At 40.1% G+C, this 7,671-nt stretch overlaps 1 long non-coding RNA gene across 1 annotated transcript in view; it reads left to right on the top strand.

Annotated features, from left to right (window-relative positions):
* Nucleotides 1-7,671, top strand: part of LOC122555993 — a 34,880-nt gene that overhangs the window by 1,135 nt on the left and 26,074 nt on the right. The window lies entirely within an intron of this gene.

Raw genomic sequence — 7,671 nt, 5'->3', positions numbered from 1 at the left:
GTTGATAGAATCACAGATACAAATCTTGCAGTTCTGAAGCCTATGTACTAATGGCATGAGGGTTTACAACTGAGAGAAATGTACAGTAACAAGTTTGCAGAATGGATCCAAAACGCAGAAGTGCTCCTTATTTGCCATTTCTGAGATGAGTGCAACTCCAACAACACTCAAGAAGTTTAACATTGTCCAGGTCAAAGCAGTCTGCTTAATTGGTGGGCCACCTGAAACCTTTAACATTCACTCCTTTCATCACCAAATTGCATTTGCAGTGTGTCCACCAAGTCTTTGTTTTGTGCAGAGGACAGGGGCACGGAACTCCTGCGGATACCACCAAAACATAAATTCTGCTATAATGTAAATCCCCTACCTGCTGCAAAGGGCAGTGTGTTCCACTGAGAATCTGCAAATTAGCAGAACAAAATTGAATCTGGAGCTGAGTACATGGATTAGTGGGTGTAAGTTCACGTGCAGCAAAGAGTGAGTCTACTGCAATTCGGTAGCAAATCATGGCTCCTTTGACAGCACCTTCCAGGCCCACAATCTCCACATTCTACAAGGATAAAGGCAGCCTCACCAACTGCACATTCCCCATTCAAGCATTACACTGTTTCATTACTGTCACTGGGTCAAAATCTTGAATTCTGTCCCTTACAACATTGAGTGCTTACCTACTCCTTGCAGATTCATACAGCACAGAAACATTCTCTTCAGTCCAACTTATCCATGCCAACCAGGTTTCCCAAATTAAATTAATCCCATTTGCCTGTATTTGGCTTATATCCCTCTAAACCTTTCCTTGTAACTGTATTCATTTACCTGTCCAAATGTCTTTTAAATGTTCTAAGTGTACCTTAATTTGCCACTTCCTTGGCAGTTCATTCTATATAGGCACAACCTATAAGCAAATCAGAGCAGGACTTATACACTTAATGGTAAAGTCCTGGGGAGTGTTGCTGAACAAAGAGACCTTGGAGTGCAGGTTCATAGCTCCTTGAAAGTGGAGTCACAGGTAGATAGGATAGTGAAGAAGGTGTTTGGTATGCTTTCCTTTATTGCTCAGACTATTGAGTACAGGAGTTGGGAGGTCATGTTGCAGCTGTCCAGGACGTTGGTTAGACCACTTTTGGAATATTGCATGCAATTCTGGTCTCCTATTGGAAGGATGTTGTGAAACTTGAAAGAATTCAGAAAATATTTATAACAATGTTGCCAGGGTTGGTGCATTTGAGCTGTAGGGAGAGGCTGAATAGGCTGGGGCTGTTTTCCCTGCAGCGTCAGAAGCTGAGGGGTGACATCATGGAGGTTCATAAGATCATGAGGGACATAGATAGGGTAAATAGACAAAGTCTTTTCCCTGGGTTGGGGGAGTCCATTACTAGAGGGCAAAGATTTAGGGTGAGCGGAGAACGATATAAAAGAGACCCAGGACAACTTTTTCATACCAAGGGTGATGCATGTATGGAATAAGCTGCCAAAGGAAGTGGTGGAGGCTGGTACAATTACATTTAAAAAGCATCTAGAAGGGAAAATGAAGAGGTAGGATTTAGAGGGGTATGGGCCAAGTGCTGGGAAATGGGACTAGGTTAGGCTAGGATATCTGATCGGCATGGACTAATTGGACTGAAGGGTCTGTTTCCTTGCTGTACTTCTCTATGATTCTATTCAGCCTCTCTTAATAACTCAAACCCTCTAGTCCCGGTAACATGCTTGTAAGTCTTTTCTACACAGTTTCTAATTTAATAACATCCTTCCTATGGTAGGACAACCAGAACTGTATGCAGTACTGCCAAAGTGGCCTCACCAATGTTGTACAATGTTGTCCCAACTCCTATACTCAATGCACTGATTGATGAAGGCAAGCATGCTAAATGCCTTCTTCACCACCCTGTCTATCTGCAACTCCACTTTCAAGGAACTATGTGCAGGCAGCTCACCACCACTTCCTCAAGGGTAATTAAGCATGTGTAATAAATACTGGCCCAGCCAGTGATGAACACATTCCATAAATACTTAAAATACAATATGGCAACCTCACTCAAGATGAAGTAGAAAAATGACTATATAAGAACTACTTTTCATTGAGCTGAAGCATGTTGTTAGAATAATGTACCAACTATGGAAGGAAAATTCTTATACTGGGTATCCAGAATGGTGTTGGAAACACATTTATTTGTGGGTTATGAGAATTGGAATATGGACACAATTGGGCATTGCTGGGTTGCAAAGGATATATCACATGATTCCTCAGAATTGGTAAGTAAAAGGGTTTAAGGAAACTATGGCCTACTTGCTGTATAAAAAGAAAATAATTGATTTTGAAAAGCAGCATCCAGCAAAGAATCTACGGAGACATAAAAGCACAATGTTATTGCTTTAATTGTTGAACAAACAGATCTGGAAAACCCTAATGGATCCATGTTGCTGTGGCCTAGCAGCAATCCTGGAAAAGATAATGGGGTGCTTTTTTAGTGCACACCTAGATGTGAGCAGTTGCTAGCAAAGTTTGCAAGGACAAGCAGTACTGCCTGCCTTTCATTCAGCAAGAATTAGAACTTGGAGCAGAACGCAGCACACTCTATATCTTTATCAGTGAAATAATATTGAAAAAATCCTGATAAATTCAAATATCAGGACTCCTAATTGGTTCTCAGCTGAATTTGAAAATCAGTCTTAAGATTTCCTATTATTTTATGACTGTCAGCAATTGGATCTCAATAGGAATTCAAAGGAACTGTGTGCTATCAACCTAATTTTGTTGTCTGAATTTGTCTTTGGACATACAGAGCATACTCCACTTTTTGCCTAATTTTTCCCCGACATGTAATAGCTCTTCAGCATTGTGTATATCTTTGTCCTGTCTCTCTGTGCATGAATGCGTGTGTGTGTTTTGGTTAAGAGGGATATTGTATAAGTTCCTTAATTGATAATCAGTATGCCACTTTTTTGAAGAATGTTTGCTGCAATTAAATGTGTTATTTTTGAATTTATTGAAAAGCCTGCTGAAAGTCTCTTTTATTCCAGTTAACTGTAATTGACCATTTATGGTTTGCAATGTGAACTGATGTCAACAGCATATGTTCTCTTGCTGTACCAGCAGAGATCACCATGAAGGTCCCACTTTCTCAACTATGTTTGAGACATGGTGATCCTCAGGTTAAAACATCTCCAGTTGTGTCACTCTAATGAGAGGGAGTAGCCATATGGATCTCTGCAACTATGGTGCTTTTCAATGTGACAGAGGCAACGATACCATTCACGTAGCTTACTTTTGCACTTTTATTAGGACACACAACAAGGAAAACATTTTAAATATGTAGATAAATATACATTGATGCTACTAAAGAAGAAAATGATCTTTATCTTTTATTAAGACACCCAAAATCAAGAGAATACTGAGAAAATGATTTTAAAAATTAACGCAGCATGATCTTACTGCAAGCAAACGACTTTGCTGGTAAGAAATTCCAGAGAAGGAAATACCAAAAATGTGAAAATAAATTGTCATCTTTATGCGCAATATTTACATGCACAGTGAGTAAATCTATTGAAATAATAGCCTTGATTGTCAAAGGCCATGGCTTCTTATTTAGGTCCTGTTTCTTGTCTGATATATAGCTATTAATTTTCTAGACCTCCCTTATTACCTCTTCTCCACATAGACCCTAGCTTTTTAGATTCCTAAAGTTGTAGAGATCTACAGCACAGATAAAGGCCCTTTGGCCAGCTAAATAAAAGCACCTACATATTCTAATCCCATTTTCTAGCACTTGGTCCAGAGCCTTGTATGCCTTGGCATTTAAACACTTATTATATGTTATGAGAGTTTCTGGCTGTGCCACCCTTACAGGCAGTTGGCATGCAAAGCTGCTGTGTGGAAGCACGAGAAAAGAATTAAGCATAAATACAATTAGTGATGCACCCTTTTAGAGCAAAATGGATATACAAGCAATATCAGTAGGTGTTAGACAAAAACACAAATTTCAAATCAAGCAAGATTTGGTTTTATTGACAAAAGCTACAGCCTTGCAGTGCCTGCCCTGTTCACAAATCCTGGGCATGCCTTGCCATACACTAATCTCCTAAAGCATCTCTGACCATATATTTTTACAGGCAGGTACTTGACAAACATTGAGAATGTTTACTGATTGTGAATCATGTTCCATGCCTTCTCTGGGAGCTCTATACCACATATTTATTTGAATGAAAATCAACATGTGACAAGAGGTGTGTGATTTTTAGGTAACGTCATTTATTTTAGAGTTTAGATTTTAAACTAATGATTTGTGCAGTTTGTATTGTGTGTATGAGGGTCTTTAATGATTAATTGTTGGTATTTCATCATTCACGGGAAGGGAATTCGCACTGGTGTTTGAGTACTCTAAAGGGATACTGTTAGGATATATGGAATATTATATTGCATTGTCTGTTTCAAAGTCTTTCAAATTGTATTATGGATCATGGTATAGTTTATTCTATTTTATCTTAATTTCTTTGGCCTAATAAGCTTCTTCTGTTTTATTGTTAAAACCCAATCTGTCGCATTGTGAGGTTGTATTTCAGTGAAAGACCACCTTTCTAAAATTGGAAAACAAACTATAACCTGTCATGTCAGATTTCTTCTGGGATCTGACTTGTCCAGTAATAACATCAGCTGAGATCAATACAGACATGACAGAGAAATGTAATGACACATGGTGCTCGTCTCAAGATTTATTGACTGTGCAGTGAGTGCTGCGCATTTTTGTTAAGCCAAGTGAGCAGATGAAACCTTCAGACTTTGCCATCAATGGGAGTTAACAGACTTGTGGTGCTGAGGTCAGGGAGCATTTGGGGAAACTTCTGTATTGAAATTGTATATGCCATAGCATATCCCTGTATTCCTGACATTGTTCCTCTCGTACACCATTAGACATTTCTGCATATTGCTGCTAGCCAGCAGTGAATGCATGTAATTGTTTACTGGATTCTGAGATTACATGTAATGCAGTCTCCAGGTTCATATGTTGTGCTTCATTCACCGCTATCTTATGTCACAGGACTGCTTCTGATCATCCTTCTTCTGAGCCCCTTCCTCCAACTTCTGGTACAGGGTCACTCTTCGTGCCTTGCAGCTTAGCAACCTTCCTGTCGTCCCCTTGCTGTGATTGTGTTGGGCTGGAGACAGTTCCCTCCTGCGTGGTAGAGGAACTGGAGGGGAAACATTTGTTTTCTTTTCGTTGTGCTTCAGTGAATGAGATAATTCATTCCGTGGTATATTCTCATAAATATCTGCAAACATTACCCCCTTCATTATGAGAGCAATTTAATTAGAATAGTCAGAGATGACTTAACATAAACATAAAAGATCCTGAGGAGACTTGATTGGATCCATGTTGAAAGCAGTGTGTACTATCTACAAGATGCACTGTAGAAATTCACCAAAGATCATTAGCACCACACACCTTCCAAACCCATGACCACTTCCATCTCGAAGGACGAGGACAGCAGATGCATGGGAAAGCCACCATCTGCAGTTTCCCCTCCAAGCCACTCACCATCCTGACTTGGAAATATATCACAATCCTTCACTGTTGCTGGGTCAAAATTCTGGAAATCTCTCCCTAAAAGCATGTGGACTGCAGTGGTTCAAGAAGGCAGCTCATTACCACCTTCTCAAGGGCAACTAGGGGTAGGCAATAAATGTTAGCCAGCTATCCATTCCCATGTACCATGAATGAATAAAAAAAGTGCATTAATTCATTGATTTAAATTTCAGCAGTTTTTGTGGTAGGAGTCAAACCCATGCTCTCAGAAAATTAGCCTTGCCTGCTGAATTATTAATCCAGTGATCTCACCTCTTTACCGCTGCCTCCTCAGAGAGAGGCATTGTAAATGAGAACTAGCACTGATAATAGTTCAAATTTCCAGAGCAGATGCCTATAGTACACTGAGGTATGCTGGAATGGAAAATGGATAACTAGGATAGCTGAGCTGGGAAGAAGTAATTTTTTCATTCTCATCTGAAAAATGCTGAATGTTTCAGTGGTAATTATTGGAACAAGGTATTTCAATATTTTAAGGTAATTGGCAAAATAATTAGAGGCCATATGCAGCAGTATTATATGGTACAGCAAGTTATCATGATTTTGAATATACCTTCAATGGAAGGCAGATGCCAAAGTAACTTTTAAAAGGGCATGGATATACACTTGATGAGAAAATACTTAAAGGGTTACAGGAAAAGAGTTGGGAGTAAGCCTGGTTGAATATTGCTACCAAATAGCTGGATGCTAGTCTTATTATGTTTAAATATTGAAAAGTGGCCTAAGTCATGATTCTCATTCAAACAGCCATGGCAGACATTGAGTCATAGAGTCACACAGTACAGGATCAGACCCTTTGGTCCAACCAGTCTATGCTGAATACGGCCTTCCATTGCACTGGAGCAAATCCCTAATTCAGGCTTCTGTGCTGTCCTGCTTGTGTATATGAACTAACATGTGAGTAACATCTGAACATTTCAGAATGTATTAGATACAATACATCGTCTTCAGTGGACTGTATACTGCATCTAATGAGTGACCTTTAATCCCAGACATGTTGAAATATTCTTAGCACATAAATGGGTTCAGAATTTTGATGTTAGATGTGGCTCATTTTGTTGATGAATACCTTGGATGGACTCGTCCTCTGAACAATTTGAACTATGGCAATTCAGTTTTGAAAATATGGCAAGAGCAGAAGAAATAGGATTCTTGATGTTGAGTAAAGAAAGTCCTATTCAGGAACCAGGTTTTGAATGGTGAGACAAGAATCTCACCAGTGAGCAATGGGAGACCTATTTGCACCCGTTTGCACACTGTTAGTACTTGATCTTACCTTATTGATGTGCATTTTCCTATTCTGCACAAGGTCAACTGAAAAGAGGCAGCGACAGTTCCCACATGAAAATTAGAGCAGGCATTTGCCAGATCTAGCTTGCCACTTGCAAGTCTCCAACTTGAACATCAATCTCCAATATTTCAGGGTATGCTCCATGGGAAGTGACCACCCATACATCTGGCCAAAGTTGTTGGCATTGGACACGCACTGACCTAATCACATCATCGCGGCACATCTCTGACCCACTTACAATAGAGTTTTCCACTTCAATACTGCGCATTGGGATGCATCAGCTCCTTTCACTATGATGCTATTGTCAAGACTCTTTGCCTGCAGGGATAAGCACCCACATCTTCAATCCTGACTGACGAGCAGCTTGATGGACTTCATTGAAGACTACTCTCCAACACTTTGAGATATGGCTCCTACTTGCTGCACAACTAGCCATTTGGATACAGAAATGGCTCAAAGATAGAAGACAGAGGGTGGTGGTGGAGGGTTGTTTTTCAGACTGGAGGCCTGTGACAAGTGGAGTGCCACAAGGATCGGTGCTGGGCCCTCTACTTTTTGTCATTTACATAAATGAGTTGGATGCGAGCATAAGAGGGTCAGTTAGTAAGTTTGCAGATGACACTAAAATTGGAGGTGTAATGGACAGCGAAGAGGGTTACCTCAGATTACAACAGGACCTGGACCAGATGGGCCAATGGGCTGAGAAGTGGCAGATGGAGTTTAATTCAGATAAATGTGAGGTGCTGCATTTTGGGAAAGCAAATCTTAGCAGGACTTATACACTTAATGGTAAGGTCC

Source organism: Chiloscyllium plagiosum, chromosome 13, assembly GCF_004010195.1.
Source record: "Chiloscyllium plagiosum isolate BGI_BamShark_2017 chromosome 13, ASM401019v2, whole genome shotgun sequence".
Lineage (NCBI taxonomy): Eukaryota > Metazoa > Chordata > Chondrichthyes > Orectolobiformes > Hemiscylliidae > Chiloscyllium > Chiloscyllium plagiosum.
This window is presented reverse-complemented; position numbering and strand designations above follow the sequence as displayed.